Genomic DNA, 22951 nt, shown 5'->3' with positions numbered 1-22951 from the left:
TTTAATATGGAAGAGATTGAAGAAAATTAGATTAAATTAAGTAAAGTTTTGAGAACATTAAAGTTAAGATTATTTTTTTGTGAAATGGGGACTATTCTGTAAGATTTCCAATTAGGTGTGGGCTAGCATAGTCTAAGATTTGTTTTCAAAACCAGTTTAATGGTGTTGACTACAGATAGAGTCAGCAGAAAGGATCCAATAATGGTAAATGATCCTCTATGGAGATATTGGATTTTATTAGCACACCTTAACGATATGAAATATATTTATTATTATGTGTGAACTTAAAGTATTGTTTACTTAATGGTAAAGAAACCCTAATTTTCTTGCAGAGTTGATCCCTACCCTTACCTCTATATATAGTTATCACTGACCCATTAAGTGAGACTAATGATCAAAAGCAAAAGGGAAAGAAGGTAGACCAGACCAACATTGATCGTGTTGTACAAAAAGCATACGAGAAGAGATATGAAGAGTTCTTATTCTTCAGTCATGGATTCAGGTACGCCTAAGATCTGATTCTATATTTATTATTGCATATTTATTTGATCTAAATGTGGTTACATATATTTTCTATCAATGGTATCAGAGTGGTTCATAGAGACGATGGACTGCATTTTTTTTTTTTTTTTTTTTTTGTATGAATTAATGTTCGATTCAACCTATAATATGCATGTTTCGGCCAAGCCATGGCTGCTTACACCTTAGGCAACCTAGTTTTTTGGGAATCGGGTCTCTTGAGAATGGAGGGCTTCGGGTTTCAGGTTTTGTCGTTGAGATTGAGTATTTGATGGTCTTAGCCGTTGACACCCTAAATAGTCCTACCGGCCTTTGACTTTTGAAGTTGCAGGACATTGGGTAATGTTGAGGAAGGAGGGGATCGTGTCTTCCCTTTGCATAAAAGGTAAGACTTCAATTTAATTAATTAAAAATAAATAAATTAATTAATTTATTGGATGGCATTATATTTCCTGCATATGAACCCATAAGTAGTAGGTTCCTCTTGCATGTGATCATTGATTTTTATTATTTTTTTTTAAAGTTTTTTTCATAGGAAATAAATTTTTTTTTTTTTTATAAGTAATGATGACTTAAATTGTTCACCAATTATGGAATGGTGGTCTCAACCTTTGTTAGTTAAAATGGGAATGGCAAAAAAATGTTGTTCGGTAAGGGCGTGTTCTAAACGGATCAAAATGTGAATGGGGGGACGGTCAAAACTATGGTAAAATACAGAAGAAACAACAAAAAATTGAAAATGGATGGTACGCATTTTAAACGTTTAAATTTAAACAATACGGCGCCAAAAAAAAAAGGCAATATACATGCATAAATTGGCATTTATCAATTTGATGACAATATGGCCCAAAGGCTTTCCATTTGTTGAGTTTTGAACCCTCTCCAGTCTCCATCCACCAAAAGTGGGGATGTGAAGAAAAATGGTAAAAGTAAAAGTGTATAAAGATTTGGCAATCCTTTTAAAAAATTAAAAGCAGATTCTGTAATCCTTTGGTAAACTTTTAGATTTGATTTGGAAGAATAATATTTGTAAATGTTAGGTTTTGAAATTGGTGGACAACACAATTATTTTTCTATGAAATAGTTTAAAGGAGAAAAGTCAATCACAATAAAGAGGATACCTGGAGTCGAGAGAGAGAGAGAGAGAGAGAGAGAGAGAGAGAGAGAGATTCTTCTGTCCAGCGGGACCACCCCGGTTTCATTTTTGGACCTTGCAGCAATTTGCTTGTCCATCTTGTTAGACTTGCATTAAATTAAGTAATCACGGATGTATGTTCCTACTGAGGGTGGTCGTAGATCAGCTGGAACCAGGTCCAGATGTAATCCGGAGGACAATCTTATCTAACCTTGAGACCACACCTTTTTTGGATTCCATCTTCCTCAGGTGCTTGTCTCCCTTGGCATGGCAGTTTTAATAAGCTGTGAGTTGATATTCGTCTGGGCCTCTGACCTGAGTTTCTTTTGTCCACTGTTAGGAGAGAAGACGAGGCGGAGTGAGACTTGAGGACAACGGATAGCAACTTGGAGTTGAGATTTTCTTATTTAAAATGGGAGAAGCATATTCTCAAGAAAAAAAAAATAGAGAGAGAGAGAGAGAGAGAGAGAGAGAGAGAGAGAGAGAGAGAGAGAGAGAGAGAGAGAGACCCCTAACCTATATTTTGCTCGTCGTTGGGAGAGAAGATGAACCGGAGTGAGAGGCTAGCGGACAATGGACAAAAAAGATGCGAGAGCATCCTTTAGGCAGAAAGGGGAGAGTGGGAGATGATCAGGGTTTTCCCACTCAGAGGCTTAGTGTTAGGGTGAGTCGTGCAAAAAAGGGTTTTCCCTTCTTTCTTTTTTTTTTTTTTTTTTTTAATTTTCTTATCCATTTTTTTAACTTAAAAAAAATGGATTCGCGTTCTAAAAGCGTTTAGAACTTCAACTTGTGCCATTCCAGTTTTTTATCGGCTTACTCTGGGCAATTCAGGAATCGGCGTTTAAAACGGAAAAAAAACAGACCGGCATTTTAGACGCGAATTAACTGTTAGGATTTTGAATTATATCTTGGGTAAGGCATGTAAATAAAATTGGTTTATTAAATTTGACAAATTTGACATTGTATAAAGGAGAGAACATTGACAACTGTTCACTTTTTCTATTATTCTTCTCCTTAAAACCGTGGTGAAGATACTAAAAGGGATTTAAGGAAGAAAGTCTTATAGGTTTTATTGCTTTAGCCTAATGCAAGAAAGTAGGTGCTCCCTAAACCCGGTTTATTGACAAGTTGGTTAGATTTGGTCGTGCAAGGTCCGAACCTGCAAGGGTTGACGCAGGTATCTATAGTGTATGACAGCAAGGGTGACGTCAAATCCAGGTTTGTCAGACAAGATTGAGCCGGTGCCCGATGTGATTCGCAAGCCTAAGTTGTGCCCTTGCACGTATCATAAGGGCATGTATGAGTAGGGAAGGTATATTATCATATTGGATGATGAGAACTTGGTTCACGACAAGTGGTGGGAGTGAAATAAGCATTGAAAACCCATTTTCTATCGAAATCTAGCAAACTTGGCCATGTTCTAGTCAACAGGTGGGTAGTCACGGGTGGGTGCGACCCACCTGTAGGGGAAATGTGGGCCCTAGCAAGCCCAACTTAGGTGATCACGCGTGTTTTGGGTTCCCCATCATAATAAAGTCATGTGTATCCGGTATTACCGGTTACTTCGCTCGGTATCGCGATTTAATGCGATTCAGGCCATAGAAGGCCAAAACCAAATGCACCCTAGTAGATATTTATAACTCATACTATAAATAGCATTTACTCTTCTCTCCCATTTATTATTTCAGTAAGGGTTGGTGGAGAGGAGTAGGAGAGGGAGAAAAGAAGGAAGTGAGGGAAAGTGTGTCCCCCTTTGATTGCTGGGCCGTATCTTGCTTTTTCGATGCTGGAACAGAGATCGGCACCTTGAGATCTACAGTTTGAGGTAGGTAAGTGCCATAAACCCTTGAATGTGGTGAAACACTCCTATGTGGTCAAATCAAGAGTTAAAAGGGACTCTATGTGATTTCTTTGTAGGTTTTAAAAGAGGAGCAGCCAAGATTTGAAAGCATTTTTGTGATATTTGGAGTTGGGGAAACGATCTTAGGTTTTGGGGTTTCTTGAGCTAAAGGTATGATTTGTTTACAAAATCTTAATTTGAACCTAGATCTATGTTATGTTTAGGTGGATGAAGGCTAAAATATGTGGGAAATGTGATGGAAATAACCCCCTTGGATTCCCAAGAGGTGAGATGAAGAAGAGAAGTAGGACAACAGAACCTATTGAACACTGGTGTGTAGCACTGGCAGGTAACCAAACCCACCAGTGTGATCCCCTAGTCTTACTTGGGCTTCGAAGCCTACAAGCGAGTAGGACTGGCGGGTCTAGTACCGATGGGTACCTAGACCTACCGATATAACCCATCGGTCTTGGTTGGGTTTCGGGGTCCTACTGAGAGGGTTACGGCCGGAGATTCCCCCTTCTTCCCCCTTTGTGGGGGGAGGGGGGAAGGTTTTGGCATTCTGTCCTCTCTCCTCTCTTTCCCTTTCTAAGGGAGGGGTGTGTCGTGTGTGCTTACCTGTAGGCCCCACACAATCGTACTACTGCTTAATGATATGTGGAGGCCTATTTCACAGGAGTGTAAAAGTCGTTATTGAGACGAGTATTTGATGATGGTCTAATACAGGGGATTGAGATCATGCAAAAGGCGTTTGAAGTCACCAGCTAGGATTATGGGCCTAGGACCCAGGGGTGGGCCCAATTCTTAAGAAAAGGGCCCGAAAGTTGGTTTGGTCTAGAGATTTAGGGTAAGTGTCAGGTTGTAGAGTTGGGAAGGTGTTAGGTACCCAATCTACCTGATTCAACCGGTCTTCCTACTAGATGCTTAAGAATGAATATTTTTCATAATTATTCCTATTCCGCATGTATGGGTAAGTTATCACACATATACATTAGCTGAATTTAAATAATTATGTACACTAAAACAAGGTCAATATAAAGTCTAGATTATGCTAATTCGGTTGAGAAATTATACTTGAGCTTGTCCCCAGTTTTGGGTCAAGAGGGGTGGACCCTCTGATTAATGCTAGCATGAACTTTCTTGTGGATTCTCCCAGCTCAGGGGAAGATGGTCTTGACCTCCAACTTCCTTTTTCAAGAGATGCTGATTGTGGTAATATTAGGATGGAGTTCTGACTAGGAATGATTACTTTTGGAATTGAATTCTGGCAAAGCTTTGGCTAGAGAATGCTACTTCCGGGCTTAGGTTGAGGTGTCAATTCAACAGAGCTTCCGCTAGGGATGAGTTACTTCTGGATTTTAGCTAATGTGGTACTTCGGCAGAGCTTCTGCTGGAGATGGGCTATGGGAGGGCTCGGCTGAGGTGGCACTCTGGTAGAGCTTTCGCTAGGAATAGGCAATAGGAGGGATAGGCTGAGATGACACTCTGACAAAGCTTCCATTAGGAATAGGCTATGGGAGGGCTTGACGAAACTTAAATGATTGAGGAACTTTGAAGGCCCGAAGAACACTTCAAAGTTATGAAGATCGCTTTGAAGACTTGAAGAAACTCAAAAGAGGGGGACTAAGGCAAAGTTTCTCCTACAAAAAATGCTCACTTAAAAAATTTAGATGATTAAAGAACTTCAAAGGCTCAAAGAACACTTCGAAGATTTGAAGAACACTTCCAAATCTTATGAAGATATCTTCGAAGACTTGAAGAACCTCAAGGGGGGAGGGGAGGAGAGAGGACAGAGCTTTTCTATAAGGGGTGCTCACTTGGAGGCTTGAGTGTCAAAAACCAAAGGGAGGGGGGTATTTATAATTTTTTTTGGGCCAATGGGGAGGAAAGGGGAATTTCCTTGGCCAATGAAAAAGTGAAATTTCTAAATCAATGGGGTAACAAAGTGAATTTTTGGACTAATGGGGTGAAGGGTGAATTTCTTTGGCCAATGAGGTACAGAGATACTTTCTTGGGCCAATGAGATGAAAATATATATTTTTTGGGCCAATGGAAAGTCGCAGTGTAGGGTATGCTAGCGGGGCAATGCAGGATACACAAGCGGGTGAAGAAGGAATCCCTTCATAAATTCAGACATTGGAATGAGGATTTTGATCACCGATGGGGGCATCAGGGGGTTCTAGGATGAGGCACACGGGGCTCTGATAGGGGGCACAGGGGCTCTGGGGGGATACAGGGGCTCACAGGGCTCGCAAAGCAGAATGGTGTGCACGAAGACAAGCAATGTTGGGGGAGGTTGGTGCATGTGTGGGCAGGGTTGGGCGCTCATGGCAAGGTGTGGATGCTTGCATGGGCAGGGTTTGGGTGCTCATAGAAAGGTGTGGGGGCTTGCATGGGCGGGTTTTGGGTGCTCATGGTAAGGTGTGGGTGCTTGCATGGGTGGGGCTTGGGTGCTCAAGGTGTAACTTCTGGGAATGATTGCCGGAGATCCGATGGTTTGATTTGACGTACCATATATCATTGGATTCGTGATTCTAAGTACTATGCACCTATATGGTCACTTTGGACCGAATTCCTTCGTATATGAAAAGTCAGAATTAGACCCTTCTTTTCTCTTGCATGGGTCTTTTTGGGATTTTGGGGTGAGTATGGAATGTTTCGGGGTTGGATTACCTCAGTCAACTGTCGTCTCTATCAATTGGAAGAGAGAGGTCAAGTCTATGATCCGTAAGTCATCATAGCCGAAGGAGGGTGACAAAATTAGGTGTCTACAGAATGGCCCTCTTTGATCAAGGCCTGTACCAATAGCCAAAGGGTAAAGAAAAGAACAACCACATTTTGTCACCTGAAGAGTGTACTGCCGTCATCTTGCTCAACAATGATGAAGTTAAAAATGCAACAGGTAATATCTCTTAACTACTATAGTTTAGAATCTTACCTAGGTCGTCGATCGTAGGAAAGAAATTTGAGCCCTTTCAATTCTGTTAGAAAATGTTGAACCAATGTTTTGTAGAGATTTGATCTCTCTATGCAGAAGATGTTAGTGCTTGAATTTTGACCTTGATCCATCATTTGTAGAGATTTGAGCCCCCCCTGTAAAAGATTTTAGTGCTTGAAGTTGTTCTTCCTAGGCTGGGCTTCCTTCCACCAGTCCATGGAATTGTCCAATGAGATCGGACCACTTGGGGCCGATTCAAAGAGAATGGGCCGACTGGGGCCGATTTAATGAGATTGGGCCGTCAGTCGGTTCAATGAGATTGGGCCATCTGGGACCGATTCAATGAGATTGGGCCACCTGGGGCCAGTTCAATGAGATTAGGCCACTTGGGTCCGGTTCAATGAGATTAGACCACTTGGGGCCGGTTCAATGAGATTGGGCCACCTAAGACTGGTTTAATGAGATTAGGCCACCTGGGGCTAGTTCAATGAGATTGGACCACTGAGGCCGGTTCAATGATATTGTTTCTTTTCTTGATGTTTTCCTTTTGACCTTTGATTGGGGTTCTTGAATTTGAACCTTTGGATTGGAATCTTAATTTGCTCTTGATTTGGATTTGATTTGAATCTTGCTTTTTATAACAGTGACATGAATTTGGATTTTTTCCTTACACATGAATATAATTTGACTTTTGCTTTGAAATGTGTTTTGAATTTGACTTTCACCTTTCACATGAATCTAATGTAAATTTTATCTACCACATGAATTTGCTTTGAATTTCACTTTCCACTTGAATTTGGTTTTCACCTTCCACATGAATGAGATGTAAATTTTATCTACCACATGAATTTGCTTTGAATTTTGTATTTTGTGGTAAGAATCTTTGAGCTATGCCTTAGAATCGGAATAATTTAGAAAAAAAAGGAATTTTGAACCATAAAAATGGTCACCCTACTCACTTCTCATTCCGGTTTGTCCGGGTTGAGAGTAAGTTATGGGTGGGTGAGCTCGAGTCTTTGGACTTTCTTAAAGATTTGAAGATCGTTTGAAGTTCTTTCCATTTTGTCAGGTTTCTTCAAATTTCCTCTGAAGATCTTTGAGTTTTCCTTGAAGTTCTTTGAAGATCTTCATCCTCTCTTTGAAGATCTTCAAAGTTCTTGAGGAGGGAGCCATTTGGAAAATGTGAAACTTCTTAGTGTTCCTTGTAATTTAAAAAAATTGACCGAGAGATGGAAGAGAAGGACTCCTGAAAGGCTCCGGTTAGATGGTGCGGGTATTTGTAGTATTCCAACTCGGGGGAATAAGGGCCCCATAAATTGGTATGCTGGACTGACGCTCCAGAGGACTCGAGATCATGTATGCAACTCCTTATGGGGCACATGGGTGAGTCTTTGCTTTTATTCATTCATTATTTTTGTTATTTTTATTTTATTATATTTTTATGTTATTCATATTATTATTATTATTATTATTATTATTTGATTTTAGGGGTCTAATGGGGAGCCACCTACATTTGCCAGATATGTGTAGAAACGCAACCCTAAAATGATGCAAAAGACAATGGAAAAACAAGAACAAACAATGCACATAGGTTTATGAGGTTCAGCAAGATTGCCTACGTCCTTGGTAAGATGAGATCCTGCTTCAGTATCAATGGAGAATAGGGTTACAACGCTCGTCCTCACACCTCTCAGTATTTCTTGCATTACAGAGAAAGAAACCCTCACTACAAATATATAGTGAAAAAACCCTAATCCACAAAAATTTGAAACTATCCTTAATAAAAAAATTCGAGCAGGGGATTATGCCCCCTTACACCCCCGCTATACAGGGGGCCTCCTGCCCCTTGCAACCCCCACTACCCGCTAACCGGCTAGAGAGACCGCTGTCCTGCCTGTTGAGGCACTGCGTGGATACCTCTTACCTGAGCAGATTGGTCTCGTTGGAGACAAGTAAGTTCAGCCCGGCATTGGCAAGAGGCCTAATCAAGCAGTGGTGGCCGAGTACTCACTCTTTCCATCTCCCTATAGGTGAGATTACCATCGCACCCTTGTGCTTCTATGCCATAACAGACATACCATTTAGGGAGAGGCCTCTAATATTTCCAGAGACCCTGACGGCAAAGGAGTTTACTGACCTAACTGGTGCTGACATTCAGGATGATCATAAATATGTCCTTCTAGGCGAGATCAGTGCTCATTGGTGGAGGATTGGCCTGAGGGTGAACCCTGGTTCCCTTGCGCAGGTGACCCATTCTTTCCTTCTGTTTATTGTGTGTCAGTGTCCTTTTAGTGACCTCCGAGGTGGGGTGGATATTCGCATGGCTACCCTCTTCTAAAAACTTCGAGAGGTGGACAGTTGGGATTGGGGCGGGGCTGCCTATACCTACCTGTTGCGGAATCTTGACCTTTTATTATATGGAGATTGGGGCCTCAAGGGAGCGGGCTACATTCTCCAGGTAGCTTCTTATCCCTACACACATTTCTTTTCATTTGATTGCATCTCCTTGCTTTGATTTTTCAAATCAGCCCTGATGTTATGAACATTTGTGGATTATGGCCCCATTGCTAAAGGCTCCTCAGGCCTTATTCTTCCCCATGGCCACCAGATGGAGAAATAGTCAGGTACTCAGAGTCGTAGCTATCCTCCCAGGACCACTGCTCGTTCTCTCCTCAATGAGCTTACAAAGGTAAGTCCTTTTTTACATTGAATTTCCCTTTGTCTTGTGCTGTTCTTACTTCTCCTGAACTTGTAGATTACATGGAGGCCATTTTGGCACCTTAGGTCCCCAGACATCGGTGAGGTAGCTTGGGCCAGACATATGATGCAGATCCAGGTCCTATTCAGGGGTCTTTAGGGCCACGCTTGGTACTTGGGGGAGCGGGTCACTCTCCAATGGTCCGATTCTGACATGCACTTCTCTCCTTATCTTCCTCAACCTTCCATGCATCATTCAAAGCTCGTCCCTGCAGACAAGATTGAGGGATTGGCTGAAGGAGTATGGGATGACTGTTTCTTGGACTAGAATAGGGATTATGAGACCTTCGTCGAGGAAGAGACAGTCTGAACCCCTTTTGATCCCAGAGGTCTGGTGGTATGTTTCCCTTGTTAAGTACCTTTTTCATATGTCAAATTCTTCTCCTCTTTCTTTTTCAATTGATGTTCTTTTAGTGGAGGACACGGCATGCAGCCTCTTCTTTTACTTGGCCGCAATTGGGTGCTGTTGGCCCTTCCTATACTGGGCCTTCTTCTGTTGCAGGCTGATTACCCTTGGAGCTACTATTCCTAGCAATCCTTGTTTCTTTAGCTTCTAATATACCGTTGCCACGGGCATCCCCAAATTAGTGAACTGCCTCCTTGGGCAAGGAGTCTTCTGAACAGGAGCATCTACTTATATACAAAAGGTTGTGAAGAGTTGATGGGTGATATTGACTGTTGGATTGCGCCTACCACATTGGTTTTGGGACCTTTTCCTCGTCCAACTCTGGTAATTTTTTCTGCATCTTAGGAGGACCCTTGATGCTGGGCATCCCTTAGGATTCTATTTTCCACACATGTGCCAGTGGCTATCAAGGCATCAAAAGTCTGCTGATGTTGGTAGTAGAGAACATCATAATAAGGCTTAGATAAATTTTCAATCAACATTCTACTTGCTCTACTTTAGAAGGACGGTCTGCCATCTTGGTGGCCTTATCTCTAAACCTCATTAGGAAGGTGGTGAATCATTCTCTGGTCTGCTATCTCAATGTCTCTAGTTCTCGTATATTTCACATCCACTTCGGTGTTGTACGAGTACTGCTTGGTGAAGGATTTCACCACTGTTGCCCAATTTTAGTTTTAGGTAGACTTCAGCTATGTGAGCCACCTTAGTGCTGGACCTGATAGAGTTAACAGAAAAGCTTATCCCATTTGGTTGTCAGTAAGTTGCCATGATTTGGCGATGTTGAGGAAGACTTTGAGATGAGCCTTGGGGTCCCCTAACCTATCAAATCTGTCGGTCTGCCATTTGAACTTCTCAGGAATTCTTGCCCCGAAAAAGAATCTCATCTCGTTAGAATCTACCACTTGACTTTCCAAACTCTTTCCTGTTTGAATTAGATCTTCTAACTTTTCCAATTGCTCTCTGATTTTTCTTTCTCTCTCCATCTCTAGAGGTTCCATTTGGACATATGCTGTAAACTCCTCTTCCTTATCTTAAATCACTACCTTGGTCGGAGGGACCCAAGAATAAGTTCCCTATTGACCATTCAGACGAGTAGGTGAAACTCCTTGTTGACTGGTTAGTCTAGATTGCTCTGATTCTCTTGAGTCAACTAGGGAAGAAGTCCCATGATAACATGTAGGTCCGTTCTATTCTAACTCTTATGTAGCCTATGCCGGTTCGGCCCTGGGATCAGTCTTGGGAGGGTTTCGAAGTATGTGCAATATCTGGGCCAATCCACTCTTGACTTCGGCCATTTTTGTCTACAAAGTCTCTATAAGGTGGACCCATGCTTGCTCGGAGAGACGATGGAGGTGACACTAGACTTAAGCAAGTCAACCGGCTACCCTAACGTGTCCAAACGGACCACGAAAAAAACTTGAGATGTGGAATTGTGCTTAAACCAAAAGTGGCTTATTTTAGGATTCTTGTATTCCCAACCCTTTGTTCATTCATCCACTCAACTGTTAACCAATGATTCACCCAAAGTTATTCCACTTAATGATAGGGAGTGGATAGGGGCTGATGCCCCTAGTCCACTCAATGCCATAGGTGGAAGATACAACAAATGGCTTGACCAGAATATTCCTATGAGACACTCTTTGTCGATAAAGTCATGCATTCCTTAATATTACCGCACTAGGTGACCTTCCTCCTAGTTTTCTCGGGTCTTGTAGACTCTTCACAACAGTCGAAACCACATCTGCAACTCCATATGGGGTTCTTGTGTAAGTCTTTACATTTTCTCATTTATTTTTTCTCATCTTTTATTTTTGTTTTGTTCTTTTTTTTTAGTATCTTTTTATTTTTATGTTGTTTTTTATTTATTTTTTTATATATTCTTTATTTCCATTAGCATAAGGGGAGAGAACCACCTACCTTGGCCCTGTATGGCCACCCGAACATGGTTCGGTCATAGTATAGGATACTTCCTTGTAGAGTGAAGAAGATGGTCGACTCTTCTTGCTTGAAACGATTTGATTTTATAGAGACCCAAAAATTCAATCTGACACTGGTAGGGGCCTTGATAGAGTGGTGGTGGCCGAGTACTCACTCATTTCATCTTCTTGTTGGTGAGATTACCTTTTACGCCTTGACGGATGTTCCATTTGGAGGTAGACCCATGACCTCCCGAGACTTCGACAACCAGGGAGTTTAAGGACCTGATAGGTATTACCATTATGACTAATACGACACACATTCGTCTTGGGGATATCAGTGCATGATGGTGGAGAACCAGCCTGTGGGTAAACCTTGGCAACATAGCCCAGGTGACCCGTTCTTTCTTGTTGTTTGTTGTGGGTTAGTGTCTTTTTAGTGACCTTCGAGGGGTTGTAGACATTCGCCTTGTGTCCTTCTTCCTAGATCTTCAGGTGGTAGATTCTTGGGACTAGGGTGGGGCCGCCTACGCATACCTCTTGCAGACCCTAGAACTGTTGTCATATGAAAACCGAGGTCTCAAGGGAGCGGACTACATCCTTCAGTTAATTTTTATCATTATACTTATTCCCTTTCATTCATTTGGATTGCATTTCCTTACTTTGATCTTTTAAAATAGCCTTAGTGCTTTGAGCACCTGGAGATTATAACTCCCAAACTGAGAGATCCTCAGGCATTTTTCTTCCCCATAGCTACAAGGTGGGGAGAGAATCAAGTGCTTAGGGTCCCACGCCATCCTTCGGGGACCACCGCTCATTCTCTTTTGAATGGTCTTACTGAGGTACGCCATATTTGCCACTAAACTTCCTTATGTCTTGTGTTGTACTTACTTTTCCTTAGATTTGCAGGTCATTTGGAGGCTGTTCTAGTCTCTCGTATTTCCAGACTCTGACGAAATTGTCATGGCCAGATGCTTGTCTGAGAACCAAGTCCTTTTTCGAGGCATATGGGGCTATGTCTGGTACCTGGGAGAGAGAGTCATGCCCTAGTGGTCTGATCTCCAATCATGTCTCTCTCCCTGTCTTCTTCCACCCACCATGCATAGCCCAGAGATCATCCCTGCAGACGAGACTGAGAGTTTGGCTAATAGAGTATGGGATGAATCATTTCTTGACAGGGATAGAGACTATGTAGCCTTCTTGGAGGCAGAGACAGTATGCACCCCACTTGATTCTGATGGTCCAGTGGTATGTTGCCCTTTCTTTAGTATTTCCTTTATGCTTCAACTTATTTTTGTTTTGGTCTTGACTGATGTTCTTTCAGGGGAGAACACGACGTGTAGACCCTTCTACTGTTTAGTTGCACGTTAGTGCTGTTGATCCTTCAAAAGCTTAACCCTCTACTAGTGCTAGTGGGTCTCTTAGAGGAGCCAACATCCCCTTTTGTGGCTTTCCTGCTTGGTGCTATTCCAACGCGGCCAACCCCAGCCTCCCTCATCTTCTAGAGTGAAGCACAGATGTAGATGCTTCCCTTGGGCTGTCCATTCCTTATGACTATGTGGGTATCTAATCATCCTTCAATTGACTCTTGACTTCCTTTGGCTAATATGCTCTTTCTCAAGTGTCTCCGGAGATCTATTTTGAGATTAGGAGGATGCATTATAGCTTATGTGAGGTGATAGTCGCCAAGGTATTTTCTACCTATTCTTTTTTTCTTTTACCCTTCTTCTTTCATTATTCTTCTTCTTGATCCTTTCCTGTATTCCTTAGGATGGAAAGATCGTCGCTTTGGAGAGCCAAGCCAGTCCTTACGAGTAGGAAATTGCACAACAGGATGCACTGATTCAGGATATGACACAGAGGCTAGAACAGACTGGACTAGCATTCGCGGGTTCCTCGGTATTCCTTGGGGGTGACTCAGAGTATGGTTCAGATGATGACTTTACTCCTTAAGGACCTGTTCCTGTAGTTCCTGCAAGTGTAAACATATATATATATATATATATATTTTTTTTTTTTTTCTTTTTCTTTTTCCCTCCCCCTTTTATTTTGGCATCTTATGAGTGGAAATCTATCTTTGACATAAAGAGAAACTTTTCTTTTTGTTTTTGTTTGTGGTTTGCAATGTTTAGGCATAATCAATTCCACAACTCAAGTCGTAATTAGAATAATCGAGATAACACAAAAATCCAAATACTTCCTCATTCTGTTACCAAATGAATTACATGGAAATGGGAACAATTTTCCTACCATAGACAAGATAGGTAGGTAACAAGGTGGGGAGATAACTCTTAACATGGATGAAAGTTCACCAACTCCTCTAGGTCCATCACCACGAGCCCATATTGTTGGCTGATATACGTAGGCAAGTAAAAGGATGTGTGAGTCAATCCCATCAACCTGACTTAATTGTAGCCAGGGATCTTCATCAGAAAACCTTCTTGTGGCCTCCTTGGGAACCTCCATGCGATATCTTGCATAGTCCTTTCTTGTAGGTACCTTTCCCAGTCAATGATGAGGTTGAATTTCAAAAATTCCCTCTTATCTTGGTAGCAAAGAGATTCGAGTGGGCCTACTTTTAATGGCTTAATTAACTTCAACTTTTCAAGGAGCCAAATCTGAAAAATAGCAGGACTCCCTTGATAATGATCTAGTTCGAATCTATGGCCATGGCTCATGTCATCGAACCCCTTGAATGTTTCTATAAGAATCGTAGGGATGATGTCACATCCTTTCTTCAACTTTTTTACCACCTCAACCAGAACGGGTAGTGTACCACACTCGATAGTTCAGAGAACATAGCGAGCTATTATGTAAAGTAAATAAGCATCCTGTGATCATTGTTGAGGGATTCCTCCCATTGGTAGATATTAGACAAAGACCTGGGCCACCTTCAGAATGTCAATCTTCCCATACCTGACGAATTTCTTCATTTCCCCTTCTTTCCATCCGAAGAAGTCTTGAATTTCTTCTGAATAATATTTCTTCAAAGGTGGTTGGAATAATCTACCTTTGGGTGGAGATAACATACAAACTCAGAATTCTTCGAGAGTTGGGTAGATCTCTACTAATCCAAACCAAAATACATGCAGATTGACATCTCAGTGTTGAGACACCTTTCGAAGTAATTGGTGATGTAATGTCACACACCCAATTTGATTGAGAAATGACACATTCATGGATTCCAGCAATCCTGGCACCCTCATATTCATGTCCAAGGTCCATTTTCTCAACGTCTCATCTAACGAACTCATGAATTTTCCTGAAACCATCACAAATAAAAAAGATATGATGATTTATCAAAGCATTACTCATTAGCTAATGACTCAAACAAGCCTTTACCACTGTTGCATCAAGCTCTTCTTTTTTTATTTTTTTTAGGAGGATGGGGAATAAACTAACCTTGATAAACTAGTTTTGGGTGGCAATTTTCTTTAGGGGATGGAATCCTGGATAAGAGTTTGATGGACCATAGGTGAATGAAAAATACCTAATGGCCTTGCATGCCAAATGACGATTCTTAGGGAATAGAATCTTGGATAAGAATTAACGGACCAATAGGTGAACGACAGATACAATGGGCTTGTATGCCAAATGACGATTCTTGGGGGACATAAACTATGATGATCTTTTAGGATACCTTGATTATTAATTTAAGAACCAATTTATTGCCTTGAGATGGTTAAGACCGCACTTGCACATGTCAAGTTACCTACGTATGCCTTAAAAGGAATCAGGTCTAACGTAGTTTAGACTATTCACCCTTTCAGACATAGTATCTCTTAAGTTGGTCCATGTTGACCAATCCGGGTATTTATTTACTATTGTGGTCTATGATTTTCATAGCTTTGCTTAGTAAAATCTTTTTGACAATGAAAGGGCCACTCCAGTTGGGCCAGAGTTTTCCTCTTGGGTCATGAATTGGGGCTCTTTGTTCTCGAATAACAAGTTCACCATCTTCTATGTGACGGGGCTTCACATTCTTGTTAAAGGCCTTGGCCATCCTTAGTTGATATTTCTTTATATTATCCATGGCTTTCATATGCCTTTCATTGAGGAAATTAAGCTCGTCATGTCTGTCCTTCACCCACTCTCTTTCAGATAGCTAACTATCAAGAAGCACCCTTAGGAATGGTACCAGGATTTCCACGGGTAGAACCGCCTCAACCCCATATACAAAAGAGAAAGGGGTTGCCCCTGTCAAGGATCGTACAGAAGTTCGGTATGCCCATAAGGCAAGGGGTGACTTATTAGTCCAATCCTTGTGTGTTTCGGCCATTTTCTGCAGGATGAATTTGATGTTTTTGTTGGCTGCTTCTACTGCCCCATTATTCTGTGGCCTGTAAGTGGTAGAGCGATGCCTTTTGATACCAAAATTTGAGCAGATTTTATCGGTCTTGCCCCATAAATGGGATCCCTGATCTGATATCAACTCTTTAGGTATTCCATTTCGGGAAATGATATTTTCTTAGAAGAATTTGGCTACCTTTGCAGAAGTGAGGACCATATATGACTGAGCTTCTACCCATTTGGTGAAATAATCAATCGCTACTAAGATGAACTCGTAACTAATGGATGCTTTGGGGTTGATCTTCCCAATGATGTTGATGCCCCAAGTGGAGAATGGCTAAGGTGAACTGAGAGAATGCAACTCTGTTGGCGGGATATGTATGATGTTGACAAATATCTGACACTTATGGTAGTTCTTGAGAAAGTCCACACAATCCGCTTCCATTGTGTTCTAGTAATATCCCAGCCTGAGGATCTTCTTAGATAACATCTTGGCATTTATATGGGGTCCATAGAGACCTTGATGAATTTCCTCCATGATGGTTGTGGCTTGCTCCTTGTCTACACACAACAACCGTATTCCATTATAGGATCTCTTGTATAATAAATCCTCTTGAAGAATAAGTTGGGTGGCATATCTCCTTAGAAATTTCTTTTCTCTATTAGTTGCTACAACTTTCCCTGATGAAATCCACTATGAGAGAGCCAAGACCGACCATCCACAGTGAGAGAGTTCATTGAATTCTGATAAATGAGCCTGCTTCTTTGTTCTACCAAGAATGGTTGGACCCTAGCCATAGGGTTGCATTCTACCATGGAAGCCAAGGTTGCAAGGGCATCAACGAACCTATTGTTATCTCTCTGAAAGTATTTGAACAAGATCTTCTCAAAGTGTTCAACCACCTCTTCCAGATGTTCTTGATATGGCTTCAACTTTTCATCTCTAGTTTTCCACTTTCCCTGTGTCTGGCAGATGATGATGGATGAATCACCGTAAACCTTGATCCTTTTCACTCCAATAGTTAAAGCAGTTTGAGACCCAAAGCACAAGCTTCATATTCGACAATATTGTTGGTACAGGAGAAGTCGAGGTGGAATGATAAAGGCAAGTAAAGGCCATCAGGAGTGATAAGAAATATTCCTGTACCACATCCCCTCTTATTGGCTGCTCCATCAAAGAATAACTGCCATTCATTAATTGTGTCTTCTTCCTCTATTGCTATGATCCCTTCATTGGGAAAGGCATCATCTATAGATCTTCCATCTTTTGTGGGGTGGGTAGCCAAATGATCGGCTATTGCTTGCCCCTTGATAGATTTCTGAGTAACATAGGTGATGTCAAACTCTGATAGCAAAAGCAACCAACAGACCATTCTTCTTGTTAGGGCTGGTTTCTCGAAGAGGTATTTGATGGGATCCATCCTTGAGATCAAGTTCATTGGATAAGAAACCATATAATGTTGTAACCTTTTTGTTGCCAAAATCAACGCCACACATGTTCTTTCCGAAGATGTGTACCATGTCTCATATTCTAGGAACTTCTTACTAAGGTAGTATATGGCATGCTCTGCCCCTTCTTTCGTCTTTTTCTATGCTAGCAAAGAGCCTATGGAATATTCTCCCATGGATAAGTACAAGAGAAGTGGTTCTCCTTCCACCAATGGTGTCAATACTGGTGGGTTCATGAGGTATCCTTTGATTTTGTCAAAATCTTGTTAGCGTTGGTCATTCCATTCTGTGGGCTGATCCTTCTTCAACTGCTTGAAAATTGGTTCACAAATTGTAGTCAACTGAGCTATAAATCTGCTAATATACTGGATGTGACCGTGAGGGTAGTGGCCGGAGAAGAATAGACTATGCATCCCCATCCTCTCTCCTCTCTCCTCTTTCTCTCTCTCTTTACTTTCATGGGAGGGGAGGGGTTCGCGTTATGTGTACTTTGCTTACAGGCCCCGCACCGCCATATCATCACTTGGAGATACATGGAGGCCTATTTCGTAAGAGTATAAAATTCATCATTTGATACGGAGTTTTTGATGATGGTCCAATTCGGGGATCGGGATCATGCAAATGGGGTTTGGAGTCACCACCTAGGGTTATGGGCCTAGGACCCAGGGGTAGGCCCAGGACCAGAGGGTGGGCCCGATTCCTGAGAAAAGGGCCCGAAATTTGGTCTGATCTAGAGATTTAGGGTAAGTGTCAGGTTACAGAGTTGGGAAGGTGTTCAACACCTAATCTACCCAGTTCAATCGGTCTTCTTCCTAGATGCTTGAGAATGAACATTTTTCATAATTATTACAATTATTACTATTCCACATGTATGGCTAAGTTATCACATATATATACATTAATTGAATTCAAACTACTATATACACTAAAACAAGGCATGTTTAAAGTCTACATTATGACGAGTTGGTTGAGAAATTATAGCCGAACTTAACCCATGTTTCGGGTTACGAGGGGTAGGCCCTTAACTAGTATCGATTCAGATTATCTTTCGGATTCTCCTGGCTCAGGGGAAGATGGTCTTGATCTCCAACTTCCTTTCTTGGGAGATAGTAATTGTGATGGTATTTGAATAGAGTTCCATCTAGGAACAGCCGCTTCAGATTTGGATTCTGATAGAGCTTCGGCTAGGGAAGGCTATTTTCAGATTTGGATTTGAACAGAGCTTCGGCTTAGGGAAGGTTAGTTATGGATTTGGATTCGGACAGAACTTGGACTAGGGAAGGCTATTTCTGGGCTTGGGATGAGGTGGCACTCCGGCAGAGCTTCTGCTGGGGATAGGCCAAGGGAGCACTAGGCTGAGGTGGCACTTCGACAGAGCTTCCGCTGGGAATGGCTATTTCTAGAAAGATTCCAGGGACACTCGAACAGAGGTTTGACTAGGAAAGGCTATTTCTGAAAAGAAACGGGCTGACCTAAAAATGGATTGAAGAACTCCAAAGTCTTGAAGAACACTTTAAAGATTCGAATAGAGTTTTGGATCTTAACAAAGATCTCATTGTAGACCCAAAGAACCTAAAAAATGGGGGGGGGTTTCTATCTTAAGAATGCTCAAGAACACTCAAGGGAGGTGGCTAAAAAATATACTATTTTTGGCTAAAAACTAGATCTAACTAAGAATTTGGATTGAAGATCTTCAAGATCCCAAAGAACACTTTGAAGATTCGAATGAGTTTTTGGATCTTAACGAAGATCGCTCTGAAGATCAGAAGAAAATCAAGAATGGGGAGGGGAGGAAAATTTCACTATGAAAGGGGAGGGGGATTCTGGTGTGTTGGTGTGTTTTTTTTAAGGGAGGGGGGTAGTTATAGTTTTTTCCAGCTAAGCAGGAGGGGGGAATCCCTTTATCCAGTGGACAAAAGGGATGTTCTTGCCTAAAGTGTAGAGATAGAATTTTTGTCTAGTGGGTAAAAGGGGGGAGTTGAAGGCAAAAATGGGAGGAGAGAAATTTTAGCTAGAAAAAGGCGATATTCAGAAAAGCGAGAGGAGAAAGAAATTCTAGCTAAAAAAAGAAGGGGCTTTTAGAAAAACGAGGGGAGAGAGAAATTCTAGCTGAAAAAAGGAGCTTTTCAAAAAAAACAAGAGGAGAGAGAAATTCCAGCTGAAAAAAGAAGGGGATTTCAAAAAAGAAAGAGGAGAGAGAAATACCAACTGAAAAAGAAGGGGTTTTTGAAAAAGTAGGAGAGAGAAATTCCAGTCGAAAAAGGTGTTTTCTAAAAAAAAGGGAGGAGAGAGAAGTTTTTATCAGAAAAAGGTAATTTCAGAAAAACGAGAGGAGATAGAAGTTTTTTATAAAAAAGGCAATTTCTGGAAAAATGAAAGGAGAGAGAAGTTTTAGCTGGGTAGTGCGGATGACGTCACAGGTGCACAACTGATGACAAGTGGGTAATGGCCGAGGTGGTGCGGGCATGGGCAGCTGGTGCTTGCACGCACGGGTGTGCGGCCAGTGTGCACGGTGTGCAGGCCATATGCACATGGTGTAGGCACCGTGTGCACGACCATGTAGCAGGGGTGTGCATATCTTGTGGTGGGGGTGCACATGTTATGCATCAGGGGTGCCCACACGAGCGGCAAGGGCACGCACACAGTGAGTCGGGGGTGCACATAAGTGTGGGGGGGGAATGCGTGCTGTGTAGCGGGGGTGCGCACACTATGTGACAGGGGCACGCATGAGTGCAATGGGGGTGCACATGTTGTGCGGGGGGGGGGGGCACACAGCATGCAGCAGGGGTGTGCAGCTAGGCTGGGCTGGCTGGGCTTGGCTGGGCTGGCTAGCTTAGCTGGGTTGGTTGACTTAGCTGGGCTGGCTGGCTTAGCTGCTGGCTAGCTTGGTTGGGATGGTGAGCTTGCTTGGGCTTGCTGGCTTAGCTGGTGTGTTTGACATGTGCGTGGAAAAAAATATGATTTTCCAAGGAAGGCTATAGGAGATTTGTCGGTCTGATTTTGGTGTACCATATATAGTTAGAATCATATTTCGGAGCACTATACATCTGTACGGTCATCTTGATCGGATTCCTTCGTATATAAAAAGCCAAATTTGACCCCTTCCCTCCTGCGCGGGGATTTCTAGGGTTTTAAACCCGAGAGTGTTTTGAGATTATTTGGGTAGATAGGATTTTTTAGGTTTCCAACGGGACTGTCCGTGTGCGTGGCATATGTGCGGGAATGCATGATTTTCTAGGATGATTGCTATGCATGATTTTCTAGGATGATTGCTGAAGATCCGTCAACCCAATTTTGACGTATCATATATCGTCAAAATCATGTTTCCAAGCACTATTTATCTATATGGTCATCTTGACTAGGTTCCTTCATATATGAAAAGTCAAAATTAGACCTTCCTCTCTCCTGTGTGGGAATTCTAAGGTTTTGGATAGAAAATGTTTCCATTAGCATCTCTATCAGTTGAAAGCAGGAAGTCATGCCCAAGATTCATATTTCATCATAGCCAGAGGAGGGTGACAAAATGCCCCTCTTTGGCCGAGGCATGTGCCAACGGTCGAATGGCAAAGAAAAGAATGACCACATTTTGTCACCCGGAGCATATACTGCCATCGTTTTGCTTAGTTACAATGGAGTTAAAAAAAATGCAATAGATAATATCTTAAAGTTATTAGACTTACCTGGGCTGCCAATTCAAGGAAAGTAATTCGCTACTCTTCCAATCCTGCAAAAAAAGTTAGTACTTTGATCCTGATTCTTCATTGGCTGGGCTTCACATATGCCAGTCTAAGGAAATATTGTCTCTAGGCTAGGTCTTTCGAGCCAATCTGGACTATCTGAGACCAGTGGTTACAAGAGAGGAATTCGCTGCTCTTTCAATCTTGCAACAAGTAAAAAAAAAAATGTTTGATGCTTAGATTTTCCTTAGCTGGGCTTCACATGTACCAGTTCAAGGATTTGGTCTATAAGATCGGGCCGCTCGGATCCAACTCAAAGAGAAAGGGCCTCCTAGGGGTGGGTTAACAACATTGGGCCACTTAGGGCCGGATAAATGTTATTGGACCACCTGGGACCATTCAATGAGATTAATCCGCCTGGGGCCAGGTAAATTATGTCTCCTCTTGATTTTTCCTTGATTCTTGATTTTTGGTTTAGAATCTGATTCTTGATGTTGATTTGGAATCTTCTGATTCTTAATTTTTAGTTTAGAATCTTAAATTTTTTTTTTTGTATAAAATGGGTCCCCTCCCCTGTTCATTCTTCATTCTAACTTTTCTGAGTGAAGTGAGTTCCTGGAACCCTCTGGTTTTTCTTGAAGTTTTTCCTCTTGTTCTTGGTGTTCTTCATTTTGCTCTTGGAGTTGTTGAAGATATTCATCTTATTATTGAGGGAGGATCTATTTGGAGAATTTGACATTCTCATGGGCTTTTGTGCAAATTGAAAATTTTTTGGGGCTTCTTGTAATTTTTGAAAGTTTCCGAGGCTTTTTACAATTTTTAAAAATATGGCTGAAAGGAGGAAGAGGAAGACTCTGAGAGAGGTCTAGCTTGAGAGTTGCAGCAATCCTTCCCATAAGGATGAGGATCTAGTTGACTGGTATTCCAGGCAAACCCTTCACAACAGCCGGAATCACATCTGTAACTCCATATGGGGTTCCTGGATAAGTCTTTACATTTCATTCATTATTTTGATCATCTTTTATTCCTGTTTTGTATTGTTTTTGCTTTTTGTTGCTTCTTTTCTTTTATTATTTATTTATTATTTCCATTAGCATGAGGGGAAGGAACCGCCTACCTTGGCCTCCTATGGCCATCCAAACATGGTTTAGTCCTGGTATAGGATGCTCCCTCGCAAGGTGGAGGAGATGGTTGATGATACCTATCTGTGCCGGTTGGCCCTTGTAGAGACCTGAAAGTTTAATCCGACATTGGTGGGGGCCCTGATGGAGCGGTGGTGGCTGAATACTCACACTTTTCACCTTCCTGTTGGCGAGATTACCATTACGCCTATGTGCTTTTATGCCTTGACAGGCATTTGATTTGGGGGTAGAACCATGACCCCACCCACATGATTCCCGACTACCAGGGAGTTCATTGATCTGACTAGTATCACCATTAAAGCCGGCCAGACGTGCATCTGCCTAGGGGAGATTAGTGCCCAATGGTGGAAAGTCGCCCTGGGGGAGAATCCAGGCAATATGTCTCAAATAACACATTTCTTCCTATTGTTTGCCGTGGGTCAATGCCTCTTCAATGACCTCCAAGGGGGAGTAGATATCCGCCTGGTGTTCTTCCTCAAAGATCTTCGCATAGTAGATACCTGGGACAGGGGCGGGGCTGCCTATGCATATTTCCTGCGGTCGTTGGACCTACTGTCCTATGGGGATAGGGGCCTCAAGGGGGCAGGCTACATCATCTAGGTAACTTTCTTTCTCATATCTATTTCCATTTAGTCATTTGATCTGCACTTTCTTACTTTGATTTCTTAAAACAACCCTGGTGTTTTGAGCATTTGGGAACCATAGCCCCTTAACTGAGGGATCTTGAGACATTCTTCTTCCCCCTGGCCACAAAATGGGGAGATAACTAGGTGGTCCGGGCCCGACGCCATCGTCCAGGGACCACCGCTCGTTCTCTTTTGAACAATCTCATTGAGGTATGCCACGTCTGATATTGAAATTCTATTCGCCTGATGCTATATT

This window comes from Macadamia integrifolia, unplaced genomic scaffold (assembly GCF_013358625.1).
Source record: "Macadamia integrifolia cultivar HAES 741 unplaced genomic scaffold, SCU_Mint_v3 scaffold721, whole genome shotgun sequence".
Taxonomy (NCBI): Eukaryota; Viridiplantae; Streptophyta; class Magnoliopsida; order Proteales; family Proteaceae; genus Macadamia; species Macadamia integrifolia.
Note: the sequence above shows the minus strand (reverse complement) of the source record.